The following is a 12,091-nucleotide window of genomic DNA, read 5'->3' as shown; positions in this document are numbered from 1 at the left end:
TGTCTGTCCATTATAAATTGTACAGGCCTAAGTTATGGACAAATCGCCACGAAATTTTGCATTTAGAACGGGTTCTGGTCTAAGAAGACCAATCTTGGTAATGATCCGTTAATATTTAGGGAATGAAAGGTCTTTACTTCTGTCTGTTTTTCTTGTCGCTTAGAGACCACATTTATGACCCTAACATCATGAAATTGTACACAGAGAAAGGGGTCTGACCATAGAATAACCATGACTGTTTTGATGTAGATCGGTAAATTCTTAGTGGGTCAAATAGACCCAGACTTTTGTGTGAAAAATTACAGAATTTATATTCTGGGGCTAATAGATAAACTCCTGAAGGACAAAGACACGAGAAGTGTATAGTATATCCGAGAAGAATGGTTGACCTATAAATTGGCACACAAATATACTGTTGTAGGTGTTTGGATGTGGTAGTTATTCTAAAATAAGTACAGGTGTCTACGTATTTTGTTTTTTTTTTAGGTGACTAGAAGGTGAAAATGTCGCGCGGATCTCTATGATTTTTGAAAGGAAGTTCACGGTTTGGTCAAGAACTCCGCCTACAATTTTTGGTGACGATCAGATGATTTTAGGGAATATAATGGGCCTAAAGCCTTATTATTGTATGCTTTCCTTGTCGCTCTAGAGGCCTCTGTTGTAAGTCCAACATCACTAATTTTACACAGATAAGGGATTTGACAAACTACTTAGAATGTTTGTTTAAAAAATAGTCGGGTAATATTTAGAGGGTCAACTGAACCAAGACTTTTGTGTGTAAAATAACCAAATTTGAATCGTGCGTCGTAAATGTCTAGTCGATTAAAAGGAATATAGATTTGCAGAAAATTTTGCGGTGGTAAAGGTGATAAACAATATCCTGTAGATAGAACAGACATATCATATTTAGAGGACCTTTAAAATAGAATCGGGTGAAATTAAATGTGTGATCATTCTTAAAATCTATGAAAATTTCCTGGTCAATCGGGGAGACTTCGATTCTTTGGTGTACCATTTGTATGAAACCGAGCAAAATTATGTATGTATGTAAATTTGGACCTAATTGGGCAACCGTGGCATATACCATTTGGTATGCTGCAGCACAGTGCTCTGTCCACATATAGAACAGACGTAGGCTCCTCGGTGAACCATTTACATTAAATCAGACGAAAAAATATATGGGAGATATATCTAAATCTAAACGGAGTTTTGAAACTTTAATACACATTATTCTAAACTCTTTCAAATTTCGTATAAATCGAACAAACATAGGCTCTACGTACATTACAATACACTCCAAAAAATTTTGTCTCAATCGAAAAAAATTTAGGGAGTTTTATTTACATAAAATCGGACGAAACAATATATATGAGGTATATCAAAATCTGAACCAATTTCAACAAAACTTCGCATAGGTACAGATAGAACCTAACTCAGTTCGCGGACAAACCTAAGGATTTTGTTGCACCATTTACCTAAAATCGGACGAAGCTATCTTTGGGATCTATATCTATATATGATACGATTTCAGTCAAACTTAACACATTCTATCCTTGTCTTAATTCCATACGTTATGCGAAATTTCGTCATAATCGGACAAAAATTGGGAAGTTCTATATGGTAGCTATATCTTTATCTGATCCGATTTTAATAAAACTTGACACACTCTATCCTACTTTCAATTTCATACGTTATGCCAAATTTTGTGTAAATTGGACAAAAATTTGGAGTTTAGTGGACCATTTACTTAAAATCGGACGAATCTGTATATGGGAGCCACATATAAATCTTAACCGATTTCAACAAAACTTCACAGACATTAATTTGGATTTAATTCAGTACGCTGTAAAAAATGTTGCCTCAATCGGACAAACATTGGGAGTTTTGTGCTCCATGTACCTAAAATCGAAGAAAGTAAGTCTGAAAAGTGAGTTTTTCAGTAGAAGCTTTCAAAGTATGGAAGTTTCTTTATGCCATGCTAAGTACATTTTAGCTTATAACTTTGGTTTGGATTGGCCGATGATTACCAAAATTTCAGAGAATTTAAATTAAAGACCGTAGTACCTAAAAACGTGAAGAACTTTAAAACATGCTAAGTCGACTTAGCATACTATGATTCGGAGGCGTCGATATATGGAAGCTATATTTAAATCTGAACCGATTTCAACAAAACTTTACAGAAATTAAACAAGGCCTAATTCGGTACGCTGTGCAAAATTTTGTCTCGATCGGAAAAATATTGCGAGCTTGCTGCACCATTTAGATAAAATCGGATAAAAATATATATGGGAGCTATATCGAAATCTGAACCGATTTTCTCCAATTTCAATAAGGTTCGTCCTTGGGCGTAATAAATGAGCGGTGCTAAATTTCATCCAAATCAGATCATAAATGCGACCTGTACTTTGTTCACAAAAATGCATGGACGGACAGACAGATGGACGGACGAATGAACATGCATAAATCGACTTAGAAAGTGATTCTATGCATATTCTCAAAAGGAACTACCTCATTTCCTTTGCCTGTTACAAAATGTACAATGACACTGCGAAAACATGTACACTCATCTACATGGATTGTCATATAAAAAAATTGGTTGCGGGTTGGAAAAGTGTTAAACAGAGATATTATGAGGGCTGTTCAAAGATGTCCCCTCTCCTTGGGATTTATTTCAAATCATATTGGTATTTTTTAATTTTTAAACTATTGGACTGAATCATAACCTTTGGGGAATACAAATATGTTTTTAATTCCGTCTCCCTTTTTAAGAAACATTTTTAAATTTGTATTTTATTCCATTTCGATTTTATTTTTTTAGACCGCAAAGCGATTATTTTTGTTTCTCATCATTACTATTTCCAACAGTAAATTATGACATTTACAAGTAAGAAATCTGATTTGGAAAATACCCTCATCCTCATTTTGGATTTTTATAATTTCATTGGGGTTTTCTATCCAATGAGTGGAAAAAATCTCTGAAATAGAAAATATCGTCCATGTCTCCATATTTTTTATATAGCAAATTATGGTTATGACATCTTGATACTATTTTTATTTAACTTTTTTTGTGTTTTTTTTTTAACATTTAAATAATAAAAAAATAACAAAAAAAGATGTGCGTTGGCCGGGAATCGAACCCGGATCAACTGCTTGGAAGGCAACTATGCTGACCATTACACCACCAACGCCCTGGTAACTAAACAGAAATAACTGTATTATGAACTTCCCCAAACAACAACATTTTCAATTAAAAAAGCTTTGGGATTTGTATTTTTAACTTTACAGAGTTGATTTGATACCTTTTGTTTTCAACACGAACACAAGACATGAGGTATGGAACATAAAATATGGTGGAAGCTTTTAACTTCTGGTTTTGTGCGGGAAAAATAAACTACAACAAAATACGATAATGCTTGCTGGCGGTCGTGGTGATAACATAAAAAATATTTTATTGGCTGTGTTCTGTGTTGATGCCTCTGGGTAGCGGCGATGTATTCATCCATGCATTGGTGAATTTATGTTGTTGTTGTATGGTACACTTGCAAAGCTGTTATCGCCGCATCGTTTATCGCCAAACCAGGCGACAAAATTTTTTTTTTTTTAAATTGTCACAAAATAAAGAATCCTACCACAGATGGTTTGTTATTGTTGTCAACATAGTGAAAATATACATATTATCCCTTAGAACAGTGGGCCATAATTTAAAATATTCCTACTAATTAAATGTTTTTTAATAACAATTCTGCAATTTATATAAAGAGAGGGTGAAGGGAGTAAAAAACCACAACTTACCTTCGAATTAAAAAAAATAATTTAATTTCTTATTTAAACCAGGATGTATTGGAAAGACAAACCTACAGGCAATCTTGAAACGAACTTGTATGCAAATCTTCGATATTTTGTAGAAAATTTTCAATATTTCGACAATGTTTCGATATATCGCCCTCTTAAAGGAGATATCCTATTTAAAGTTTTTTTTCCAACCGAAGTGACTATAAACTGGTATTTTGGGTTTTCATAGTCCTTCATACATATCCATTGCCTAGTTTTTTTCCTTCCCACTGTTCCCTTGCCAATTCACTGATACTGTCTCAATCAATAAACTTCAATGTTTATGATTTTTATATGACAATATTATTTAGCGATTCCTAAGCATCCTTCTAGCACTTCCCTTTATACTCTCAAAGATATTAACACTTTTTCATTCCGTTAATGATGGACAATTAATTTATGATTGAATCATTTCGACACGTTTCGTACAAAACAGCTTCATAATTTCTTGGCCAATTAACTTGGCAAGGATCATTAGCAAGGATGGCGTTACTTTACACAATGTCCTTTCTTTGTTTCATATGCTTGAATGAGTTTTATAACTTTTGCTGCTTTTGTAAAAGTTTAGGTGATTGGGATAGGTTCGGAAGGCCTTAAAAGGGTGGTGGTATTTGTTTGACTTGTAAACAGAAATAAAACTTTAGTTTTTATACCAGTATACCAGTATGTCTCTTATAGTCCTTGAAAAAATCCACGCCTTAAAAAATAATCCTTTAAAATATTTACGCCTTAAAAAATAATTCGTAAAAAATAGTCCTTAAAAAAATCCACGCCTTAAAAAATAATCCTTAAAAAATAGTCCTTGAAAAAATCCACGCCTTAAAAAAATCCTTAAAAAAATCCACGACCTAAAAAATAGTCCTTGAAAAATTCAAGCCTTAAAAAATATTCCTTGAAAAAATCCACGCCTTAAAAAATAGTCCTTGAAAAAATCCACGCCTTAAAAAATAGTCCTTGAAAAAATCCACGCCTTAAAAAATAGTCCTTGAAAAAATCCACTACTTAAAAAATAGTCCTTGAAAAAATCTACGCCTTAAACAATAGTCCTTGAAAAAATCCACGCCTTAAAAAATAGTCCACGCCTTAAAAAATAGTCCTTCAAAAAATCCACGCCTTAAACAATAGTCCTTGAAAAAATCCACGCCTTAAAAAATAGTCCCTGAAAAAATCCACGCCTTAAAAAATAGTCCTTGAAAAAATCCACGCCTTAAAAAATAGTCCACGCCTTAAAAAATAATCCTTGAAAAAATCTACGCCTTAAAAAATAGTCCACGCCTTAAAAAATAATCCTTGAAAAAATCCACGCCTTAAAAAATAATCCTTGAAAAAATCCCCACCTTAAAAAATAGTTCTTGAAAAAATCCACGACTTAAAAAATAGCCCTTGAAAAAATCCACGCCTTAAAAAATAATCCTTGAAAAAATCCACGCCTTAAAAAATAGTCCTTGAAAAAATCCACGACTTAAAAAATAGTCCTTGAAAAAATCCACGACGTAAAAAATAGTCCTTGAAAAAATCCACGCCTTAAAAAATAGTCCTTGAAAAAATCCACGCCTTAAAAAATAGTCCTTGATATTCCTTGAAAAAGTATTCTTTAAAAAATCCACGCCTCTGATATTCCTTGAAAAATTATTCTTTAAAAAATCCACGCCTCTGATATTCCTTGAAAAAATATTCTTTAAAAAATCCACGCCTCTGATATTCCTTGAAAAAATATTCTTTAAAAAATCCACGCCTCTGATATTCCTTGAAAAAATATTCTTTAAAAAATCCACGCCTCTGATATTCCTTGAAAAAATATTCTTTAGAAAATCCACGCCTCTGATATTTTCTTGAAAAAATATTCTTTAGAAAATCCACGCCTCCTTATAAGCCTTGAAAAAATATTCTTTAGAAAATCCACGCCTCCTGATAAGCCTTGAAAAAATATTCTTTAGAAAATCCACGCCTGGGTAATAAGCCTTGAAAAAATATTCTTTAAAAAATCCACGCCTCTGATATTTTCTTGAAAAAATATTCTTTAGAAAATCCACGCCTTGTATTGGTCTTGAAAAAATATTCTTTAGAAAATCCACGCCTTGTATTGGTCCTTGAAAAAATATTCTTTAGAAAATCCACGCCTTGTATTGGTCCTTGAAAAAATATTCTTTAGAAAATCCACGCCTTGTATTGGTCCTTGAAAAAATATTCTTTAGAAAATCCACGCCTCTGATATTTTCTTGAAAAAATATTCTTTAGAAAATCCACGCCTCTGATATTTTCTTGAAAAAATATTCTTTAGAAAATCCACGCCTCTGATATTTTCTTGAAAAAATATTCTTTAGAAAATCCACGCCTCTGATATTTTCTTGAAAAAATATTCTTTAGAAAATCCACGCCTCTGATATTTTCTTGAAAAAATATTCTTTAGAAAATCCACGCCTTGTATTGGTCCTTGAAAAAATATTCTTTAGAAAATCCACGCCTTGTATTGGTTCTTGAAAAAATATTCTTTAGAAAATCCACGCCTTGTATTGGTCCTTGAAAAAATATTCTTTAGAAAATCCACGCCTTATATTGGATCCTTGAAAAAATATTCTTTAGAAAATCCACGCCTCTGATATTTTCTTTAAAAAATATTCTTTAAAAAATCCACGCCTCTGATAGACCTTGAAAAAAATATTCTTTAGAAAATCCACGCCTCTGATATTTTCTTGAAAAAATATTCTTTAAAAAATCCACGCCTCTGATATTTTATTGAAAAAATATTCTTTAAAAAATCCACGCCTCTGATATTCCTTGAAAAAATATTCTTTAAAAAATCCACGCCTCTGATATTCCTTGAAAAAATATTCTTTAAAAAATCCACGCCTCTGATATTCCTTGAAAAAATATTCTTTAAAAAATCCACGCCTCTGATATTCCTTGAAAAAATATTCTTTAAAAAATCCACGCCTCTGATATTCCTTGAAAAAATATTCTTTAAAAAATCCACGCCTCTGATATTCCTTGAAAAAATATTCTTTAAAAAATCCACGCCTCTGATATTCCTTGAAAAAATATTCTTTAAAAAATCCACGCCTCTGATATTCCTTGAAAAAATATTCTTTAAAAAATCCACGCCTCTGATATTCCTTGAAAAAATATTCTTTAAAAAATCCACGCCTCTGATATTCCTTGAAAAAATATTCTTTAAAAAATCCACGCCTCTGATATTCCTTGAAAAAATATTCTTTAAAAAATCCACGCCTCTGATATTCCTTGAAAAAATATTCTTTAAAAAATCCACGCCTCTGATATTCCTTGAAAAAATATTCTTTAAAAAATCCACGCCTCTGATATTCCTTGAAAAAATATTCTTTAAAAAATCCACGCCTCTGATATTCCTTGAAAAAATATTCTTTAAAAAATCCACGCCTCTGATATTCCTTTGAAAAACTATTCTTTAAAAAATCCACGCCTCTGATATTCCTTTGAAAAAATATTCTTTAAAAAATCCACGCCTCTGATATTCCTTGAAAAAATATTCTTTAAAAAATCCACGCCTCTGATATTCCTTGAAAAAATATTCTTTAAAAAATCCACGCCTCTGATATTCCTTGAAAAAATATTCTTTAAAAAATCCACGCCTCTGATATTCCTTGAAAAAATATTCTTTAAAAAATCCACGCCTCTGATATTCCTTGAAAAAATATTCTTTAAAAAATCCACGCCTCTGATATTCCTTGAAAAAATATTCTTTAAAAAATCCACGCCTCTGATATTCCTTGAAAAAATATTCTTTAAAAAATCCACGCCTCTGATATTCCTTGAAAAAATATTCTTTAAAAAATCCACGCCTCTGATATTCCTTGAAAAAATATTCTTTAAAAAATCCACGCCTCTGATATTCCTTGAAAAAATATTCTTTAAAAAATCCACGCCTCTGATATTCCTTGAAAAAAATATTCTTTAAAAAACCACGCCTCTGATATTCCTTGAAAAAATATTCTTTAAAAAATCCACGCCTCTGATATTCCTTGAAAAAATATTCTTTAAAAAATCCACGCCTCTGATATTCCTTGAAAAAATATTCTTTAAAAAATCCACGCCTCTGATATTCCTTGAAAAAATATTCTTTAAAAAATCCACGCCTCTGATATTCCTTGAAAAAATATTCTTTAAAAAATCCACGCCTCTGATATTCCTTGAAAAAATATTGTTTAAAAAATCCACGCCTCTGATATTCCTTGAAAAAATATTCTTTAAAAAATCCACGCCTCTGATATTCCTTGAAAAAATATTCTTTAAAAAATCCACGCCTCTGATATTCCTTGAAAAAATATTCTTTAAAAAATCCACGCCTCTGATATTCCTTGAAAAAATATTCTTTAAAAAATCCACGCCTCTGATATTCCTTGAAAAAATATTCTTTAAAAAATCCACGCCTCTGATATTCCTTGAAAAAATATTCTTTAAAAAATCCACGCCTCTGATATTCCTTGAAAAAATATTCTTTAAAAAATCCACGCCTCTGATATTCCTTGAAAAAATATTCTTTAAAAAATCCACGCCTCTGATATTCCTTGAAAAAATATTCTTTAAAAAATCCACGCCTCTGATATTCCTTGAAAAAATATTCTTTAAAAAATCCACGCCTCTGATATTCCTTGAAAAAATATTCTTTAAAAAATCCACGCCTCTGATATTCCTTGAAAAAATATTCTTTAAAAAATCCACGCCTCTGATATTCCTTGAAAAAATATTCTTTAAAAAATCCACGCCTCTGATATTCCTTGAAAAAATATTCTTTAAAAAATCCACGCCTCTGATATTCCTTGAAAAAATATTCTTTAAAAAATCCACGCCTCTGATATTCCTTGAAAAAATATTCTTTAAAAAATCCACGCCTCTGATATTCCTTGAAAAAAAATCTTTAAAAAATCCACGCCTCTGATATTCCTTGAAAAAATATTCTTTAAAAAATCCACGCCTCTGATATTCCTTGAAAAAAAATCTTTAAAAAATCCACGCCTCTGATATTCCTTGAAAAAATATTCTTTAAAAAATCCACGCCTCTGATATTCCTTGAAAAAATATTCTTTAAAAAATCCACGCCTCTGATATTCCTTGAAAAAATATTCTTTAAAAAATCCACGCCTCTGATATTCCTTCAAAAAATATTCTTTAAAAAATCCACGCCTCTGATATTCCTTGAAAAAATATTCTTTAAAAAATCCACGCCTCTGATATTCCTTGAAAAAATATTGTTTAAAAAATCCACGCCTCTGATATTCCTTGAAAAAAATATTGGTTAAAAAATCCACGCCTCTGATATTCCTTGAAAAAATATTGTTTAAAAAATCCACGCCTCTGATATTCCTTGAAAAAATATTCTTTAAAAAATCCAGGCCTCTGATATTCCTTGAAAAAAAATCTTTAAAAAATCCACGCCTCTGATATTCCTTGAAAAAATATTCTTTAAAAAATCCACGCCTCTGATATTCCCTGAATAAAAAAATATTCTTTAAATAAAAAATCCAGGCCTCTGATATTCCTTGAAAAAAAAAATCTTTAAAAAATCCACGCCTCTGATATTCCTTGAAAAAATATTCTTTAAAAAATCCACGCCTCTGATATTCCTTGAAAACATATTCTTTAAAAAATCCACGCCTCTGATATTCCTTGAAAAAATATTCTTTAAAATTATTTTAAATATTTTTTTTATTCCAGGCCGTCCAAGAAGCAGCCGAGGGTGGTTTGTTAATAGAAGCCGATAAAGACTTTCCCGAACCCTATGAACGTTGGAGCATTCTACAGGCGGTATTCTTTTCATCGACGGTCCTGACGACAATAGGTTATGGCAACATTGTGCCCGTTACAATCGGGGGCAGAGCATTCTGTATATGCTTCGCATTAATAGGCATTCCTTTTACGCTGACGGTAATAGCGGATTGGGGACGTTTATTTGCGACAGCAGTTTCGGTATTGGGCCGGCATATGCCAAGTAAGTCAAGCAAGTCTTTTAAGGGATTAAAAAATCTAAATAAAAATGTCCCCCTGATTTTGCTTTCACCCCTTTAGAGACACCCAAAGTTACCAATTTCATTGGTAAGACCTGGTTTTATGCTCTGTCAGCGGTGCTGTTTCTCTGTGTCTATTTGGCCATTGGAGCGGGTCTGCTGCTGCTGTGGGAGGATGATTGGACATTTTTTGATGGTTTCTATTTCTGCTTCATCACGATGACAACAATAGGTTTTGGTGATTTAGTACCAAGTAAGTGCGAGATGTTTTGTGATCATATGTAATAATTACGTTTCGCATATCCTTGAATGTCCTGTTATATTTATATCCTTCCCGTTTTTTCCCCTCTCCACAGAGAAACCCAATTATATGCTGCTGTGCACATTATATATTTTAATTGGTTTGGCATTAACCTCTACCATTATTGAATTGGTAAGACGTCAGTATGCCACCAGTTGGGCCAAGTTGCAAGTAAGTGTTATGTTTTATTGTTGTTGGTTTTTTATTTTCTCTTTGGCTATTCGACACCCAACTTCAAATGGAGATTAATGAACTGTTGTTTTTACTTTTTAATTTAATTTTTTTTTATTTTTATTTTCTAGGAACTTTCCGGTCCCATGGCAGAAACACTGAGACGTTTAGGCGAGACAGCCGGCACTGGCCTAGATTATGCAGCATTACAAAAAGTCTTAACGGTATGTAGGCTATAAATATCCTCGCTTTTTGGTTGGGTTGCTTTGCGGAATTGTTGCAGCAAGGATGCTGAGCTAAAATGTTTTTGGCTTTAGTTCTCTTTTTTTTTTCGAAAGTGTAAAGTGGGTCAATTTGTTTTGATGTGCAAGCTAAAACAATACGTTGGCAAACTTTAAATGCCCATTAAATATTAGGGGGATAATTTAAAACAGAACAATATTATGGTCCTTTAAATCCTTCGAAAAATATTCTTTAAAAAATCCACGCCTTTGGCCCTTATAATCCTTCGAAAAATATTCTTTAAAAAATCCACGCCTTTGGCCCTTATAATCCTTGGAAAAATATTCTTTAAAAAATCCACGCCTTTGGCCCTTATAATCCTTGGAAAAATATTCTTTAAAAAATCCACGCCTTTGGCCCTCATAATCCTTGGAAAAATATTCTTTAAAAAATCCACGCCTTTGGCCCTCATAATCCTTGGAAAAATATTCTTTAAAAAATCCACGCCTTTGGCCCTTATAATCCTTGGAAAAATATTCTTTAAAAAATCCACGCCTTTGGCCCTTATAATCCTTGGAAAAATATTCTTTAAAAAATCCACGCCTTTGGCCCTTATAATCCTTGGAAAAATATTCTTTAAAAAATCCACGCCTTTGGCCCTTATAATCCTTGGAAAAATATTCTTTAAAAAATCCACGCCTTTGGCCCTTATAATCCTTGGCCCTTATAATCCTTGGAAAAATATTCTTTAAAAAATCCACGCCTTTGGCCCTTATAATCCTTGGAAAAATATTCTTTAAAAAAATCCACGCCTTTGGCCCTTATAATCCTAGGAAAAATATTCTTTAAAAAATCCACGCCTTTGGCCCTTATAATCCTTGGAAAAATATTCTTTAAAAAATCCACGCCTTTGGCCCTTATAATCCTTGGAAAAATATTCTTTAAAAAATCCACGCCTTTGGCCCTTATAATCCTTGGAAAAATATTCTTTAAAAAATCCACGCCTTTGGCCCTTATAATCCTTGGAAAAATATTCTTTAAAAAATCCACGCCTTTGGCCCTTATAATCCTTGGAAAAATATTCTTTAAAAAATCCACGCCTTTGGCCCTTATAATCCTTGGAAAAATATTCTTTAAAAAATCCACGCCTTTGGCCCTTATAATCCTTGGAAAAATATTCTTTAAAAAATCCACGCCTTTGGCCCTTATAATCCTTGGAAAAATATTCTTTAAAAAATCCACGCCTTTGGCCCTTATAATCCTTGGAAAAATATTCTTTAAAAAATCCACGCCTTTGGCCCTTATAATCCTTGGAAAAATATTCTTTAAAAAATCCACGCCTTTGGCCCTTATAATCCTTGGAAAAATATTCTTTAAAAAATCCACGCCTTTGGCCCTTATAATCCTTGGAAAAATATTCTTTAAAAAATCCACGCCTTTGGCCCTTATAATCCTTGGAAAAATATTCTTTAAAAAATCCACGCCTTTGGCCCTTATAATCCTTGGAAAAATATTCTTTAAAAAATCCACGCCTTTGGCCCTTATAATCCTTGGAAAAATATTCTTTAAAAAATCCACGCCTTTG

At 32.3% G+C, this 12,091-nt stretch overlaps 1 non-coding gene across 1 annotated transcript; it reads right to left on the bottom strand.

Annotated features, from left to right (window-relative positions):
- Positions 1 to 3,116: 3,116 nt before the first annotated feature.
- Positions 3,117 to 3,188, bottom strand: Trnag-ucc (transfer RNA glycine (anticodon UCC)). The gene has a single exon. It is a non-coding gene; the product is annotated as a tRNA-Gly (tRNA).
- Between the last annotated feature and the right edge of the window lie 8,903 nt (positions 3,189 to 12,091).

The sequence above is a fragment of the Musca vetustissima genome, unplaced genomic scaffold, assembly GCF_032173495.1.
Source record: "Musca vetustissima isolate MV318-11 ecotype Yass unplaced genomic scaffold, APGP_CSIRO_Mvet_v1 utg217942, whole genome shotgun sequence".
Taxonomy (NCBI): domain Eukaryota; kingdom Metazoa; phylum Arthropoda; class Insecta; order Diptera; family Muscidae; genus Musca; species Musca vetustissima.
Note: the sequence above shows the minus strand (reverse complement) of the source record. Positions and strands in the feature narration are given on the sequence as shown.